Source organism: Triplophysa dalaica, chromosome 5 (genome assembly GCF_015846415.1).
Source record: "Triplophysa dalaica isolate WHDGS20190420 chromosome 5, ASM1584641v1, whole genome shotgun sequence".
NCBI classification, from domain to species: domain Eukaryota; kingdom Metazoa; phylum Chordata; class Actinopteri; order Cypriniformes; family Nemacheilidae; genus Triplophysa; species Triplophysa dalaica.
Window position 1 is genome coordinate 11,410,634 of NC_079546.1, and position 18,853 is coordinate 11,429,486.

At 36.6% G+C, this 18,853-nt stretch overlaps 2 protein-coding genes across 7 annotated transcripts in view; both read right to left on the reverse strand.

The window, feature by feature from the left end:
* LOC130420645 (thyrotropin-releasing hormone-degrading ectoenzyme-like) overlaps positions 1–18,853 on the reverse strand; it is a 241,625-nt gene that overhangs the window by 118,219 nt on the left and 104,553 nt on the right. The gene's annotated exons all lie outside the window — the stretch shown is intronic.
* The window catches only part of LOC130420646 (uncharacterized), a 46,727-nt gene continuing 40,006 nt past the window's right edge, over positions 12,133–18,853 (reverse strand). For 5 of the 6 annotated variants that reach the window (XM_056748103.1, XM_056748105.1, XM_056748102.1 and 2 more), the window contains exon 24: positions 12,133–12,235. The gene's annotated coding sequence lies outside the window, so the exon portion shown is untranslated. Of the gene's footprint in view, positions 12,236–15,034; positions 15,129–18,853 lie in introns of those variants that run through there. The other variant, XM_056748099.1, reaches the window with a different exon arrangement.

Below are 18,853 nucleotides of genomic sequence, written 5' to 3' on the forward strand. Positions count from 1 at the left end.
AGCTCAAATAAATAAAAACTGATGTTGTGTTCAGACCAAACGCATATGGCACGTTAAGCGCGAGTGATTTACATGTTAAGTCAATACAAAGACGCGATAGACCTACTTGCGGCGCGAATCGCGCGAATTAGGCGGCGCAAATGGCGAAAAATCCGGATTTTGGTGAAAATTTGCGCCGCATTAACCAATCAGGAGTTTGCTCTAGCAGTCAGTTGATTATGATGTTGCGAGCGGAGGCAGAAATCCCAAACAACAATGGAGGACAAAATAATCGTTGCTGCATGTGGATACACGGAGCTGTACGATACATCTTACTTGTATCGAAACAGAAATAAAAAGGATCTTGCTTAGAAGAAAGTGAGCGAGGAGGTCGGACAATCTGGCATGTTGTCGAAAACGATCTTTACACAATTTGAGCAATATATTAGTTCGCGCCATTCGCGTTTGGTCTGAACATAACATAATACAGTACAGATACAGTATCTTCATAGTTTAGTGATGTTCCTTATTGAATTTGTTATTTTTGTAGGATTGTTTTCAGTAAACTACATTGCTTTGGCTTGGTTGAAATAAGTTCTGAGGCCACTTCAGTAACAGGTTGTGAGTTTGAAAAAATATTTTTTGGGCCAGATTATTGTAGGAAATTGGATTTCATGAATAGCTAATGAACACAGCACATATCAATATTCACTAGATGATGGCATGTCACAGACTGTGGGTTAATCTGTCAGTATTTTACACACACACATTAAGTATGGGATAATGTACAGTAGGGGTGGGCGGAATGACCAAATTTTATTTCACGGTAACAATATATTTCACGATAAAAATTTCCTATAATAATTCCATATCTAATACCTAATTTTTCTTAGATTGATTTCATTCATTTAATTATTACAGTTATTTTACTGCAAATGCTACCCTTAGTAAAAATTATAGGAAAGTGATGAAAATGTACTAAAGATATCAAATTAAGTTCTAATATTCAGATTTATTATGATAGGCTAAAGCCAGAAGATAAATATAAACAAATATGTATACAGTAGGAAGATAGATGACATGTATGAAAATGAAGTCTGAATATATGCACAATGAGAATACATGTTGGCCTATATTATAAACTGGTGTTCATGGTGCCTGTATTTACTCTGTATTAAATGCTCACTGTCACTGTTTTGCAAATTTGTTTTTAGGTTTGTTTATTCTCGTGCTTGTCTTTGCATACCAGTCTCTGGTGACTCCACACGCATCTACCAAAACGAGAGGTAGCAGCGCATCACGTTAAAAGCGCTCACGCGACAAGCATCATAGCGCAAGTTTCACCTCTGCTCGCCTAAAGTTATACTTTATTAATACTATTAACAGCTTTACAAAGCAGCCTGATTTCAATAATACGGATGCGGATCACGAAACTACAGACTGAAAGAACGTCAAAAGATCTTTTATTTGTTCATTTGTTATGGGTAGATTAATTCACTATTTTTATTTCTCATCATAACGGCAAATTTGCAGACACAGAGTTAACCACGCCTACTTATTTACATTCCGCGGAATATACAGAATATAAAAAATCTCTAACAGTTGACATTTTATTCCACGGTAACCGAATAAAAACCCTAATGTACAGTATAGGCAGCCAGTTGTTATTTCAGAAATAAGCCTCTTGTATCACACTGAAGGGGTTTATTTTGCGATAAAAGCTGGCTGCTTGTACATTATCCCGGTAATTACACGGCTACTTGAAAACTGGACAGGAAATGTGGATGTGAAATATTTTATTAGCTCATTTTTACTGAATGTTGAACTTCCATGAAGAAAAGCAATTAACTTTCGGATAACTTTAAAGTAAGGAACGATGTCCCAAACAGGCAATTGGGTTTAATCATCAGTACATATAATGTCATATATGTTATTCAAATATATTGATATTTAATTTCTCAAAAAAAATTGTCAAAATGATTTGCTAAATCTGGGTTACTGTGGGTTTTCAGTTTTAAGAGTTTGTAATCTGTGAATAACAAACCTGCGAATGTCGCGGGCTGGCCAATCAGAATCAAGCATTCTATATATTATATGTATAAAGGTCCTGCTCGGACCCAAGAAATCAACTTATGACACAAAGAAAGCCAAGCAAATAACACACAACACACTTTATATGATGCCGAAATCTGCTTAATGTCCCAATCCATTACAAAGTGCTTTGAGAAAGTCTTTGAAAGTAGTCTTATACAAAACAATTACTCTGTAAAGTGTGAGCTGAGAAAACTTCGACAGAGTCATGTGACTATGAGAAGAGCATTGGCTCTGTTGTGATCTGAAGGTTTGAGTCTGCTGGCTATGACTACTTACTTTTCATTTGACTTTACTGAAAATTCATTTAATTGGTCAACCTTATATTATAGTATCAGGATGATATGATTAGTGAAACAAACAGAACAATGATATTAATGTTAATATTAGTGGTGGGCAGTGAGACTCTTATCGGGCGATAAAAAAAATGTCGCCGTTAATCTATTCTCAAAGTTGGGTTGGGAGCTGGGTCTATACTACGCAAGCTATGATGACTTTCACCTTGATATTTTAGCGCGGATGTATACCAGCTTAACTGCACTGTACGGGGCGAGAACGAGATTTTTCAACTCGCGTGATTCGCGTCATTCGCGGAAGCAGAAGCCGCCTCATCATCTCATAACCAGGGCTTCATTCGCGCGATTCGCGCAGCAAGTAGGTCTATTGGCTCTTTGCAATAACATATAAATCACTCGCGCTTGACACGCCATTCGCGTTTGGTCTGAACACAACATAACGTTACTGTGAAATTACCGCATAAAACGTGAAGTGCTAACATGAATGCAGCTATGAAGCCGCCGGGTTTGCTTCAGGGAATATTAATTTTTAAGAAGCTTCCCAATGGAAACATTGACAAGACTAAGGTTGTTTGCACCTTGTGCAATGCGGAATTGGTTTAAAAAAAAAAACTCTCTCAACAGGTAGTGGTCTAGCTTTAGTTGAAACCAGTAACTTTGTATTGAGATCTAATGTATTATGGCTCCTGTATGACATATCGCTTGTTGCTCACTCACTCTTTGTAAGTCGCTTTGGATAAAAGCGTCTGCTAAATGACTAAATGTAAATGTACTGTAGGAGCTCTTCCAGTCTCAAGTACCACCTAAACGCAAATCATCCCTTAGCTAAAGCGGAAGTAAACACAAGTTCATCTTATTGAATATTATTTAATCACATATTCTGAATGCCTTCGGCAGAATTCAAATGAGCCATTTTAATCTAGATTAATCTAGATTAATTCCAAGATTAATGTAGATTAATCTAGATTTAAAAAAATAATCTATGCCCACCACTAGTTAATATTAATAATGATATTTTGAAAGGTCTCAATAATGTTTCTGCATATTAAAGTGGATCATCGAAGATATTTTAACATATAAATTTCACACACTTTGGCTTGAGAGTTGAAACATGTACTGCACATGTAAATATAAACTACTACTAGTTTAAATAGTGTTCATTGGACTTCTGTTGTTATTGGGAATTTTATTTGAATGTGGTCAGACTATTTTGATTGCAGAATGCATTTGTTGCTCTTTAAAAATAGCCTACTTTACGCAGAAACAGAACAGAATTAAGCACTTCAAGTTAAATTGAAATCAAATGTTGCATTAATGTTTATGTGTCTTGACTTCTGGCGAATTCCGTTAAAACGTCAACCATACCCTGAAAACAAAAGTTTTTAGCAGAGGATTTTACAATACTAACAGCACAGATATCAACATTTGATGTTTCAAATACCCATGTGAGGTCCCTCTTCAAGTGTTCAAAGCATTTGTTTTATTGTTAGTGCATGATTTTCCATAGTCAGGTTCGTAACATTTTCAGCATTGTCACATCCATAACGGTACATATTCCTCATAAGTGGGCACATGAAAATTGAAATAACAATTTGATGTTCTACGAAGAGCCATCCTTTTTTCTATTTGTTGGTTGTTATTGCTTCAGGTTTGTGCATTTTAATTCACAGAAATCCTACAAAGTTTGTCGCCCCCGAAAACCGTTTTCTTTTTAGTCACATCCATAACGCGTGTTTTTTCCCCTTTTTTAAAAGACAATATTTTGTTCATACACTGACATTTTTCTGATGTTTAGACTCTATCAACAAGGGTTTAGTAAAATATAAACAGTTGGTTCAGTATATTGGTAACAAATACATTCCTAGGGTGTTTTTATGTCACATCCATAACGCTGGAATTGGCCCCCTCATGAAATGAGCCTAGCAAACAAACTTTTACCATCAAACTGGTTCAAATATTTGATGTACAGTATTACAGATAAAGTTTCAGATTTTTTTTACATAAATGAGTAAATGAGGTTCTTTGAAAGTCTTAATTTTAGTGTTGCATTATGAATAGCCATTTTTATATCAGCGAGGGACACCAAAGACAATTCATGTTTGTATTGACGTTTTCCAGTCCGTCTGGTCTAAAAAAGAAGAAATCTGATATCTATTACAATTAAGTTATCAAAGGTTCTGTGTAAATATAAAGAAAAGAGAAAGCAAAATGGAAAGCCACAATGAAAACAAGAACCATTAAAATTTTACACTACTGAAATTGACATTTGGACTCTATGGAGCTCTGAATGAACTGTTTTGGCTCACGTTATGATTAAACACGATTCACTGTAATGGTTGTGTATGTAATTCATTTATACTGTATTTATCAGTGACTATTTATTGTCCTCAAAATCGAACCAGAAGCTAAACATAAATGTGTTGTTTCAACCACATTTGTATTCAGTTCATGATGCCTGATATCCAAATTGCTAACAAAAAGAACCCAAAAGATTGATCGCCTTCAATATGCAAGTCCCTTGAAGCTAAAACATAAGTTTAATGTGAATGTCATAAATAATTCATTGTTCATCTATTTAAATGAGTTCCCCACAAGCGATACAAGGAGAAATATGCAGACAGTGTTCCTTGCACATCAAAGTAATTTGGATTCGATGGAGGTGAATTGTATGGTGAGGTGTTGATCTATCCTTCCAGAGAGATCTATCAATCAGAGAGAGACTGACAGACTTTGCATGGAGGAAAGACAGAGGAAGTGAGAAAGAGGTGGCCAAACAAAGTGATAAACACAGCCAAGCCAGATGAGCATCCTGGGAGATGAAGAAGATGAAGAAACGGATATCTTGAAACTCTTCATGTGGTGCAGTACATTGAGAAATTGATTTAAGGTGTATCTGCTATTTCATCTCTGCTCAGAACAAATTTCTAACCATTTACACTGCTCAGATCTCACAGACAACCAAAACAACGGACTATTAAATCCAAATCCCATCCAGAGGATGAAGATAAGGCCAGATGTGCTGAAATGCATTTCTGCGGGGCAATAGCACACTTGTCCTTTGCCCTCAGAGTTATTTACGGGTCAGTCATTTCGTATTTCCTACGATTTCATTACCTTATAGATCTGAAAGTGGGTTTAAATGCAGTCCACAGAGTCTGGGACAGACTGTTTTATCACTGCAGGTTCACCTCCACGCAGCTGTGTGATCTTTTCAACCTATTGCAACCTCATTTATGACTCCCACTATTCTGTTAAAAAAGTCCTCCATCCTTCTGGCTCACCAGGCATTTTTCAATAAATGCCCTCACAGATGCCTTCATAGTCACACACACACATTAAAAGAGAGAGAAATTGCAGCCTGGGTGACTTCTGGTTAAGAATTCTGAACAGAGAGCTGTCTGTCTGTCTACTTCAGTTATACAGATACATGGAGCAACAATTCTAGTAAGTTCAATGTGGAGAAAAAAGGATCCATATAATGTCCACGGAAAAATGATGAGCAGAACTACATAAACACCACGAATAAAAGCTTGGACTGACACTCCAGGCCTGACCTCACATCTACAAAATGAAAGACATCTGGGCTTTAATGCATCCTGTTTGAGCAGAATGATGAGAATCTGAACACATGAGACAAAGCTCCTTTACAGTGCCTGGCACTAGTTTTTTTGTTTCGATGTGCATTTGTTGATTTTTTTTTGTTAACACCAGGGATTGTGCCACTAATGGGACACTGAGGGAAAACCAACAGGCAAGCACAAGCAGATTAATGCTATATTCAGTACTAAAAAACATTATTTGTTTAGGTTTAAAAATTGTTCAAGTCCAGTTCGAATTTGCATGACAAATTAATATTAATCCTCAATGCTGTTGACATCAGGTGTCCGTACAATAGAAGTGAATATGTACCGCTGTTGTTTGGTTACCAGCATTCTTCAAAATATCTTTATTTGTGTTAAAAATAGATAGCGTTTTTTTTTTTTGCTTTTGCCTTTGAAAAAGTGGTGTGCATCTTGAGAAAAAAACAATGGCACTGATGCACAGAGGTGGTTGTTTTCAGTTAAACATCAATTTTAGTTCGGGACTATAGCCTTATGCTTTGTTTGTGAAACTGGGCCATGATGTTTTAAGTAACAATATTTGTTTGTAACATATTCAAAATATCCCGTTCAAAATGGTGTTGTAATAACATTCACAGAAAACTAAAAAAAAATGTATATGTAGTATATCCTTTTAATCCTTTTAACAAGCAACCGCTTGTTCCTCGGCCAATTGATTCTCTTTTTGGGATTTCGTTTTTTTGTACATAGCAGGAATTACATTGTTGCTGAAATGGCCATGTGACAGAAGAGTGTAGCGTGGCTCATTTACATGAAGCATGTTTCTAAAACCTGCGTTTTTCTACTACATAGAAGGGTCTCATATCCGCAGCTATAAATGTACCAATTGGCGCAGTGATTTGTTTTGATTTGCTTTAATCAGTTGGAAATGCCTGCTTAAATGCTTTTTTATATTCTGTCTCTATCAGTTAACATAAACCTACCATAAAAATGAAAGACCCTTCATTTCTGTGTTAGCAGGCCAACTTACAAAATTAGCAAGGGATCAAATAATTATTTCCCTCACTGTATATTAATTATACATGAAAACATGTACACAGCAGGTACATTTTGCAAAAATCTTTATAACGGTCCGGTTCAGAAAAGTATTTTTGCTCAATTTCAGGTCAAATTAAAATATCTTAAAACATTTATGCTTCTGTCACTTGCTCATATATTAATTTATAAAATATATTAACAAGGTGGTATTAACAAGTTTGGCTTTGTTTCTTAAAAGTCTTAACTACACCTTTATTCTCACAACCATTATGAATAATTCATGCTCATTAAAGCTTTAGCAGCTTGATTATGAATCCCATTTAACACATTAATCCAACAGAGCAACATATTTTTAATGAAATATTTTTTACAATTATATGTAACTACAGCTCTTTGAGGAAGTAGTGTCTTACACAATATCGGTGAGTGTGTTTAGTGTGCATTAGTTTGTGTGTCAGTGCATGTATGATATTAAATGTATTGCTTGTAGTCAAGTTATCATGTACAGCTGCTTTGTAACAAAGAAAATTGTAAAACAAGCTATACAAATATAAATTGAGTTTAGTGGAGGATACTATTTAAAGGGGTTGGGGTAATTTTGGGGTTTGATCTGTTTTACCAAAATGTCACGTTTAATGCATGGACACAAGCAACACTGTATGTCTCATGATGCATTCATTTATAATTACACAGACATGCTCAAATTTCAAGGCCACACACACTACATTTAACACATGACATGATAATATTTAAAGGGGATTGGGAGTAATTTTGGGGCAGGATCTGTTTTACCTAATTGTCACGTTTCTACCCCTTTAAACTTATGCATGGATGCATACAGTATATAGCCAGAAACAATTAGTTTGATGCATGGACACAAGCAACACTGTATGTCCTATGAAACATTTATTCATTATTACAAAGACGTGTTCACATTTCAAGGCCACACACACACTACATGTTACACATGACATGATAGCTGCAAATCAGCCTAATAAACAATGAGGTGTCACGCAAATAACTAGTCCAGTACGGCGTGTCACGCAAATCACTAGTCCATTACGGCATGCCACAGGGCTCAGTCTTAGGGCCTCTGCTCTTTGCACTGTACATGCTACCTCTAGGAGATATAATTAAGAGACACAGAGTAAGTTTTCACTGCCATGCTGATGATACTCAGCTCTACATTTCCTCAAGGCCTCACGAAACACAGCAGTTCACTAGCAAGCAACTTTTTATTGTTGGACCAAAACCACTAGAAGTTACCACCAAGAATACTGCTAAACTATTTAAGGATGCTCAATAAAACCCACATCCTCAGATAGGAATCTGTGGATTTTATTCTATAGTAATCTGTCATTTGAAAACCATGTTGCCAACACCTACAAAACTGCATTTTTTTTAAGAATGTAGATAAATTACGTAAATGCAGAAAAGTTCATTCTTGCATGCATGACATCAAGACTATGTTACTGTAACGCAATATTAGCTAGTTGCCCTGTAGGTTTATTACAAAAACTCCAACTAGTTCAAAACATAGGGCCTAGAGTTCTTACAAAAACAAAAAAGTAACCCGGTCCTGTCAACATTGCACTGGTTACCTATTAAGCAACGTATTAACTTTAAAATCTTACCGACTACCTATAAGGCCCTACACAAGGGTTCTGCAACTACTTTTCTTTGACGGCAAGATCCCAGAAGTATAAATAGGATGCGGCCAGTTTTTTTGTATTTCTGTTAATTATTATTGCATTTTGTTACTTTTATACAGTTTTTTTTGTTACATTTAGATCATATATTAAATCATGCACACAGATTTGCATCCGGTATTTGTACATTTTTATAATATTTAATTAAAATGTATTTGTCTTTTTAATTCAATTTTATATTCCTTGATGCATTAGTTTACCCAAAAAGTAATTGCTGTTAATTTACTAACCCCCAGTCCGTCAAAGATCTGGGTGGCATTGTTTTTTCAGGAAGATACTTATGATTAAATTTGGTTGAAGTAATAAAACTCAAATCAACGAAAGTCAAAAACGCTAATACATTCAGGGCAAAAGTAAACAAATCAGTTGATCTGTGCAAAAAAATCGTATTGTCGCATCTTCGGGTGATTTTCAATCGCATTCTTGTGCCCGACGCACTTAGAAGGGCAGATCCAGTTCTGGAGGCAGAACAGATGTTTTTCGTAAATTTAGCCGTTTAAATCATACATAGATAATGAATGTTCTAACAAAACAAAACGTTTTTTCCTTTGTGAGACAACCGTTCACGTGGTTTACCCTTCCTGCAGTTACTTTCAAGGGCACGAGTCGAATTTTGGAATGCGACCTATCGCGTGTGCAAACTGACTGCCTGTGGTTGTGGATTGCCGATTATAACGTTGCAAATAACCTTACGTTTTCTGGACACACCGATCAAATCACTTTATAAGACATCAGTATCGTTATGAGTTGCAGGAATTACTTTTGTATTGGATGTAGCAGCGTTTGAAAGTAGGAGTTCAAAGATGTGGCATCTCAGGATGTACATTTCTTAAAGCACAACACTCTTAAATTCTATCCACATATTTGAAATGTAAAGGCGGTCCAGTTAAAGATGATAGGCGGGCCGAATTTGGCCCGCGGGCAGCCAGTTGACTAGGCCTGCCCTACACGGTTTAGCACCACAGTATCTGAGTGAGCTTCTATTACTATACAGTCCCCCACGTTTACTAAGTTCTTTGGGCTCTGGACAGTTTGTAATACATAGAGTTTCAAAATCGAGTGCATGTGGTAGATTCTTTTTTTCTACATAGAGCCCAAACTCTGGAACATTCTTCTGAATAGTGTACGGGAGGTAGACACACTCAGTTAGAAACTAGATTAAAGACGCATCTCTTCAACCTTGTATACACAACACTTTTATAATACAAATCCTGTAAAGGATTATTAGACTGCATTATTTACATCAACCAACATCAACAATGAACACTTCCTATAACAACTGATGTACTTGTAGAATTGTATTCTGCTCTATTAAGATCAACCAGTACAAGGAACATTTCCTATAACAACTGATGCACTTGTAGAACGGTATTCTGCTCTCAGTTGACTTTTCTCATTGTTCCAAAGTCTGTAACCATTTTAAATGGTGGATCTGAAAGAGGGAGGCGACGACCTGACCTCACAACACAACCAAATTACAACTGCAACTAGCTGTTAGAATAAATATTAACATAATATTAATTCTATCATCCACTTCTTTTATTTATTTTTTTGTTTGTTTATTCATCCTAGTTTTGCAAGCACCGTCGAGCATTTACAGATGCAGCATTAGTGCCATTTGAGAACTGATTCCCTGGCTGGGCCTTGGTACTAATAAGCTTTTTTATCTAAACTGGAGTGCTGCCACGTTTTGTTCGCCGGGGGGCTGCGGACATCAGCTTTAGAATTTTGTACTTGTTAATATTGTTCTTAAATGTAACATTTTGTGTGAATTAGTATTACCCCATATAGGAATTGAAAGGCTGCATATAAAATATTACCTGAGTTTCTCTTTTATCTTTTGTCTCTAAGTGTGTGTGTGTGTAAGAGAGAGAGAGAGAGAGAGAGAGAGAGAGCACTTCACAACAGATGGTAATGTAGAGGTGATTTTATGATTTAAATATTGCCTTCTGTATTACAAAATGAGGGCAGGTAAAGACCTCCCATCTGGTCCATATGTCCGATCAGCAAGGTGTTTACATCCAATGATAATTTATTTAGACCTACTTATTACCACCATCATCACAACATCTGAACTTCCTAGCAGCCTGTGAAGGGACCATTTTTCACACGGTTCAATCACTGTAAATTCAAAGAACTCAGAACTGCCCATGGTCAGTAGCCTTGCAGCAATTCCTGATGAGTAACCAGCTTCTCTGAGAGTCTACATGGTCACCAGATACGAGAACGGCATGTTGAACATGACAAAGAAGCTTATAACTTCTCCTCTAGTCTGGTGTAGACACGGTGCAAGACTTAAAAACTTAATAAGTAAGTAACATTAGATCATGAAATTACTTTTTATGCAGTCTGTTACGTTTCTACGTCTGTTAAGCAGTCTTCCAAGTTGTAAGTCCGAAGTTGAATGAAAAACTAAGTAATTGGCTTGTAAAAATGGGAGTCGACTCTGAATTACACAAACGAGACGTGAACTAGTCCGAGTCTCTAACCGCCGTGTATCTACGTCACTAGAAATAGTCTCACCTACTTTTTGGTGGGACTGACACTCGTTTTAGAAAACACCTGTTTTCTAAGTTGTGAAACTAAGTCTGTCTTATTTAAACTACTAAAGAAAAAACTTCTGAGAAAACAATGGTTACGATTCATTTTTTAAGCGATACCAAAGGAGTATAACCCCAGGGTTGTACTGTTCACGCGTTATTTCAAAGAAGCCTGCGTCAATAATCTTGGCACGTTCACTGCATGATATTATAAACAGATATTCTTGAAAGAGGGGGGATACCAACTTTATTAGGACCTGTTAGCTCGACCGAATCACAATCTGTAAGTGTGACTATTCATTTTTGTCTTAACTTCAATAAATATATGTGTACCTTATGTCTGTGTTGAGCTGATCCATATAACGCTAACGTTAAAATGTACCGTTATTTCTGGGGTATTACAGTTTGTTTATCTAGCTATGAACTTGTCTTATTTAAGTGTGTAACAACTTCAAGGAATGAATACGTAAAGTCCAGGTCTGGTCCTCTCTCGTAGTACACTCCTGCTGCTCGTTCTTTTATGCTGGTATCTGTGCTCCAAGGAAATCTCTACTAGTGACACACGGATCAAACTTTGGCACATTAACTGTTTACATTGCTATTGTACACTGTCAGCCCATGAGCCATGATGATGGCATGAAATTGATCTGCCTGTAATTCTGACATCTTGTGTTCTGTATTTTTTGCCGGATTAAGCATGTTTACAAGATTGGAATGAAGGGTTGGGCCAATAGACGATTCAATCATCCATTGCCGATGGCTGACAGACATCACGATGTTGAGCCGGCATCATGATTTCTTTTTCTCAGAAAACAAATTTAAACAAAGCCTTAAATAAATGTAAACAAATTTAAACAAGGCTAAGGGGAATTTAAACTCACACGTACTGAACAGATCTGACTAGCATGACTTGTGCCAGACGCGCCTCACTTCATAACGCCGCAGTGCAATGTAATCGTCCATTGCAATGTTTTACTGTAGCCATCCCCCGATGCCAATTTGGTAGACATCACTCAACCCTACTGGAAGGTCAATGGAAAGAAGAAACAGTGAGATCTTGACCAATGACATTGAGACTAACAATAAAACTTGGGAAAATAGGGCACTGACTCAAATTGTCAATCACTCTCCTCTCTTATGAAAGACAATATGATTCGTAACTATTCCATCTGAAAATTTGAATCTCCAATTTATCAGTGTTTACTGAAGCTGTCCTTGATAAATTAGGTGTGGATTTAAATTCACTGTATAAATGGGAACAATATACAAGACCAGCCAAAAGACAGGAGGCCTTTAGATGCGACTCAATTCCTTTCAGAAGCTCAACTGACATGGACTACATTATTTCTGTATGTTTAATGTCTAACTTTGTGTAACCATTTATTTTTAAAGGGGCAACATTTGTGAGAAATATTAGACTTGTATGTGACATTAGAACTGAGGCCTTTTAGAGCTCAGAATGTCTCGCTTCTGATAATCTGTGAGTGAATAAAACTCAACATCAGCTTTATCAGCCTCTAATAGGCTCATGTTATTGACCGAGTTAATGCATATGAAGGGCTTAGCAAGTCTCAGAAGCTGCCGCCTGATCATTTTATTCAGAAATGAGATGAGAAAATAATAGTGATTCACCATTAACTAGCGGGGAAAATGTAGCAAATAACCACAGTAATATGATTTAACTTTAAAATGAACTCGTGTTGAGAAAAGAGGGGATCATTTTCCCCAGAGAGAATGATATATTATTGAAAAAACATATACAATAACACTATACAGAGTCACAATGCCGTCCACTTAGCAATTCTCAGCAGGTATAAACAGGATTACTCAGAAAGCAGCACTTTGCCATCAGCCTGAGCTATTAGTTCACTGGTTGGTGAAATTGGTGGATGTGTAATTTTATATTTGAACACATCAAAATCTTATAAATACACTGTGCAAGTTAATTTGACCATTTTTAACACTGGCGATATTGCTGTGAACGAATGTGTTGTTGATGTTTGGGTCACACACTTGCTCTTAAGATAGCAGACTGCGCCGTGCTGCTCGCGTGCGGGGGAGACAGTGTACGGTCACTTTATGATCTGCGCATGCGAGACGACATGTCAAGACAAAGGGGGCAAACTAATGTGAGATGAAAGAACTGCTGCACCGGCTTCTTTTTCTGTGACCGAAGTTCGATACCTTTTATGTTTTGTCTCTTGAATCAGCATGAATGCTGATGACTGTGACAATGCACAAGCCTTATTAAACTCGAAGGAACTATTACAGCTTTTGCTTCGTGTCAGTCCTTTTCTCTGGTAATCTTTCTCTACCCATCCCAACTTTGCTGTACAACAGGGAACTTTAAAACTGACCTGAACTATATGAGGATAAATGCAGATATGCAAGAAAAAGAAGAAACAGTAATGTTCATACATACAGAAAAACAGAGAGTGCACGAGTGACGTGGGCAGTTTAGCAAATACATGAGAAAGCAATTGGCACTGTTTTTAACAACCTCATTGCAGAAATGTTAGAGTGTTACGATTGGGCCAAAGCAGTCTGAGCGTTATGCGTTGTACGTGCTCTTAACGGTAATCTTCATTCTTCGTTCACACATGGCCACTTATTGGAATTTGCCGGTAATGTTACTCCTCCTATTACTGGAAAATTGGAAGTACCGATTTACCATAAAGGTCCTGTTCACACAGGATCTGTTAACTGCCATTTTCTTGCAATTTACCAGTAAAGACTGTATGTGTGAAAGGACTAATGAGAGGTGGATGATGTTTGATCTAATACATTCTGAATGAACGAGACAATCAGTATTTCAGCCTAAACTCCACCAACACTTTCATGAGAAAACTAATAAAGAAAAATAATGTGAGATTAAAATAACATCATAAAGTGATGACCTGGATGTGATTTAAAACTGTTTGAATAGAAAAATTGTGAATAAAAACATGAACATCAACAGGATCACATGAGAGCTGTGATAAAAGTGTGAAAAGTGTGTCAGCAATTTATTCCCAAATAAAAAATTACATTTATAGTACGTATTTGGCAGACGCTTTAATCCAAAGCGAATTACAAGACATTGTACTACACATTCGTGTATAAACATAAACATTTGTGTTCACTACTATAATTCGGGCCAATTGGATAGTTTTATTGTGCAAACTGACATTAGGTTAAATTTAAGTCTGTAATTCGTAGTCTTTGTAGACGTAAATTTGCAATGTGAAGGAATTATTAAATGAAGCTACATTAGAACATAATGGATTCCATATTACTTTAAAAAATCAGGCCTCGACTTTAGGCCTCATGCCTTTTGCATTAAACCGGTTATATATTTTTATTTTTTATTTTGCACGCACATTTGTAAATTATCACTTGTGGCAAAAGGCTATTCCGTAAATTTATAAACTTTTAACTAAGCCAACTGGAAATCATAAATGTAACCAGTCACTAAGAAATGTCCTGATTTTCTACAATGTCTGTGACAAGATTGCATTGTGGGAAACAGAACACAAGCTTGAGGATGGATTTAGATTTTTCACTGCAGAAAATGCACACCGGCCCATCCTATGTATAAGATGTACTTTGGCAACATAATACACGTTGGCTAAACAGTATAATGTACAATATAACAGTTCACTATTTAAAAAAATAACTGTTAAGTAAATGCAGTTTAGAAGAATCATCAGTATAAACACAAAGCTTTACTGATCAAGCTTTAACATATTTATTATAGTCAAATAATAATTACAAACCAACTGCTTATAATTACCAGAGCTATGCATATTTGAAGTGTAAACACTAGACTGGTAATTGTGTTGGTTGTGCAGACAGTGTGTTGTACATATTTCAAGTCAGAAATGTCAACATAGTACATGACAGCCTTGCCCATTTTCAGTTTTCTGACTGCAAACACTACATAAAAAAAGTGAAAAGACAAAAAAGTTTCAAAGCAACAATAGCACCTAAGACGAATGCAGAGCAGCAAAATCTCCAACAAATTCAAACACAATTCACACAAAGACACTAAGATCCAAGTTAATTACAAAATAGGGGTTAATTTACTAACAAAAGATTGTGAAAACAAGCATATGTATTGACAGATTATTACAGTTTTCTTTGCGATTTATGCTGATGTTGTATTTGTGTGGGTAGAGTCAATTTGCTAAACACAATTGTGTAGCTGCAACAATATTAACATAGTTAACGCTCAAATACTGGTTTGATTTGTCTCATAATGTTACAATCCAAAACCTCCAAAGACAGACATAGGGGAATGCCTCTACAACAATAAAAAAAAGGACAAGTAAAGAAGAAAAACATGTCACAGCATTGGGTCGCATCAGATGTCGCAAGAGATGTCGCATTAGATGTGATAAAGATCACATTATTATGAATCTATTAATACATCTTTCACATGAACAGAAATATTAATGTGTGTGATGGCTGAGTAGATAAACACACCTGGTTTGAAAGTAGAGATCTATATAGACCCTTTTTGCGCCAACGTCATGGTATTAGCTGGAGGCTTAACAAAGGTAAAACTGGAGGCGGCCAAAACCAGCACAGATTCGGCTACACAAGGAGTTTAAAATATCAACTTGTTGTGTTGTTTACTGCCACAATCGACAGTATACAGTCTCCAAATCAGAAACTTGAGAACAAGTTTGTTTTCCATGTAGCGTTAACTTTTGAACGCGTAGGGTATGATGCAAGCTAACTTTGTCAGTTATACAACTAGCAGTTAACTATCATCCAAAAACTAAAGGTAAAGGAAACTGTTTGTGTCCTAGACAGTGAGTGACCTTACATGTTACCATTTTTTCTAGTCATTGTCAAAAAGCAAGCAAACAAAACGTGCTACCTAGCATTAATAATGCGGTTACAGGGATCGACCTATGCTCCACCCTCAAAAACGTGTCACATTTACTAACAGTCAAGGTGTCTATAGAGATGTGAATTAGTGCTGGAACAAGCACCCATGACACGCTTAAACACAATAGCTCATTTCTAGGGCTGACTGAAGTAGTGCATCTTAGAAAGGAAGTGCTGCACTTGTGAGTTTTATAAGAAAAATCTTGAAACTCACTACACAAGATATCAGAAAGTGACTTTGACTTAACAACTATAGTCACAATATTGGACTAAACTGGCCCATTTTGAGTTATTTATAACACTACTAATAATGTTATCGATGCTCATGAAAAAATCTGAAGTTACCTTAAAGAGCACATTCCCCGGCGATCCCCACCGCATTAGTGTGTAATGTTGCTGTTAGAGCATAAACAATACCTCCAAAATGATAAAGCTCAAAGTTCAGTGCCAAGAGAGATATTGTCTTCAACAGAATTCAAACTACAGAGAACAGCCACAGGAATACAACAAACAAGAGAAGTGGAAGAGCCGCTGGAGTAGTGTTTGGTTATCAGAGATCGTAAACAATTGAGTGAGCTACGCGCTAAACTACTTTCACTTTCATCAGTCTTGCAAATTGTAATAAGAATTCAGCTACACACATTCTAAGATAACCAACAGTCAAATAACAGCTTCCATGACTTTAACATCGGCTGTGAAAGCTGTTCTGTTTAATACACTGATATTGTGTGTGTGTGTGTGTGTGCATACCTCTTAAACACTTCTAAGAAACGTCCATTGAAGTCCTGCTTGCAAATGTCTCCTGGTCAATGTGCTTGTTTTATTATCCAACTCGGGTCTAATTTAAAAAAGCAAAGCTAATGCTTCTGTTATTAGTGTGAATTAATATAACCAGTCTGACGGCATTCGGTCTGTTGTCATTCGCCTCACCATAGTAGGAAAATAATTTGCGATCTCTATCAAAGTGTGACGTTTGCTCATGCACTAATAGACCTCTGTTACACTTCAAACGATCCGCATGTTCTTAACTGATAAAGTTAAGTTGACGCCATTGTTACTGTTTATTGGTAAAAGCCAAAGTTTATGAATACATGTAAAAAGGGGCACCGACCAATCACAACAGCCTGAAGAGCGGAATCCAATTACAGCAGACCTGGTCAGCTTTACCAATCAGAGCGTTTCAGAAGGAGGGATTTTATATAGACCGGAAGAAGTCAAGTAGTTTCATTAGAAGTGGGACAGCAGTGAACAATAGACTTGAAATATGTGAAATATGAAGCGTTTTTGAAATAAGAAACATGAACATCCATTGTTAAACACACGAAAAACATAATCAAAGCCTATAAAACAGCCAAAGACTTGCTCCCTTAAAACTATTTTATTGTCATGTAATAGAATTGGTATAAGGTTGTGTACACTTCTGAATAGTTTGGTGAATACCACTTCCAAATCAACATGTACCGTGAAAGTGGAAATCTGTGTTTAACAGCAATGCCGTTCAGGGATGTATTCTACACAGGGGTGTAGATCCCTATTCTTCTTGGCAACAGAGGGGAACTGGAAATGGCAGGGGAAGTAGAAAGTCAGATGTAGCTTTGCCTAAGGCTCTCCTTCACAAAATTGGTCTTCTGCTTTGGCAGTGACAGGCGGTTGATCCAGCCCTAGGTGAGAGAGGCTACGGGCACCAGGCTGATGGCAGACTTTCAATACTGGTAAAGAGGAAGTTGAGTGGCTCTTGAAGAGCTTAACACATTTCAGAATTGCGCATTAATTTTGCCCGCCGGAGATACTACAATTTATGCTATCCACAACAGCAAATTCTGATATTGAACCCCACAACAACTTTTCTGGTTTGGTTAGAAAACATTGATTAAATATAGCTTCTAACCACAAGTTTCCTGCGCCCTATGACGCCTTGTGTGAAAGATGGGAGGAATGCATTTCTGCTGTATTTCAAATCATTCACTTATAGCAGAATATGAACTTACACACTGAGAGCACTTATAAACTACGATTTAAATACTTGACGACGGATATTAAGCAACTTTATTAATTTAGTTGTTGCGACAGTAAACAAATGAGCAATATGAATGGCATGGATATCTGTACATGATGTCGATTGTGTGCTCTTTAAAGATGTGGTAAATCTTTTTTTGTATTTTAAGGCGAACTGCAAAGTGTTACTCGGACCGCCTGCACATATCATAAAGCTGCTGTATCGTCAGCTTGCCATTAATCTGATAAACATTATACTAAAGATCATGTGCAAAAGCTGCCTTTTGAAATGTTAAAATATTCTCTCTCAGTTTTGTTTATAAGACGATAAGTGATAGAAATCCTTACTTTACATCAAACATATTATGAATGAAATGTAGTCCAAATGATGTGAACAGATTTTTGAAAACACGTCAGTTAAATACAGTAAAGAATCCTTGCAAATCCAGTTTACTGCCATGCATTTTTATTGAAGACCATACAGTGTGTTTATGACTACGTGAATCTGTTTGAACTCCTTTTTAAAACTGAGAACTCTTTTTAAACTATGAGCATATTGTAATGTTTAATGTTACTGCTTTATTTTCTTGCAATAAGTGGTCCACATTTAGAGGTTCGTCTTTTAAAAACTGTACTGTCCCTCACAGGAGCAGTCCGTCTTAACTTTAGATATGTGTGTGGAGCGCTGTTTTATCACGACGTGAAATAAGCTTCCCCTGGTTGCAAGTGCAGCCATGAACAGCAGGTGTTGGTCATCGGTTTCGAAATAA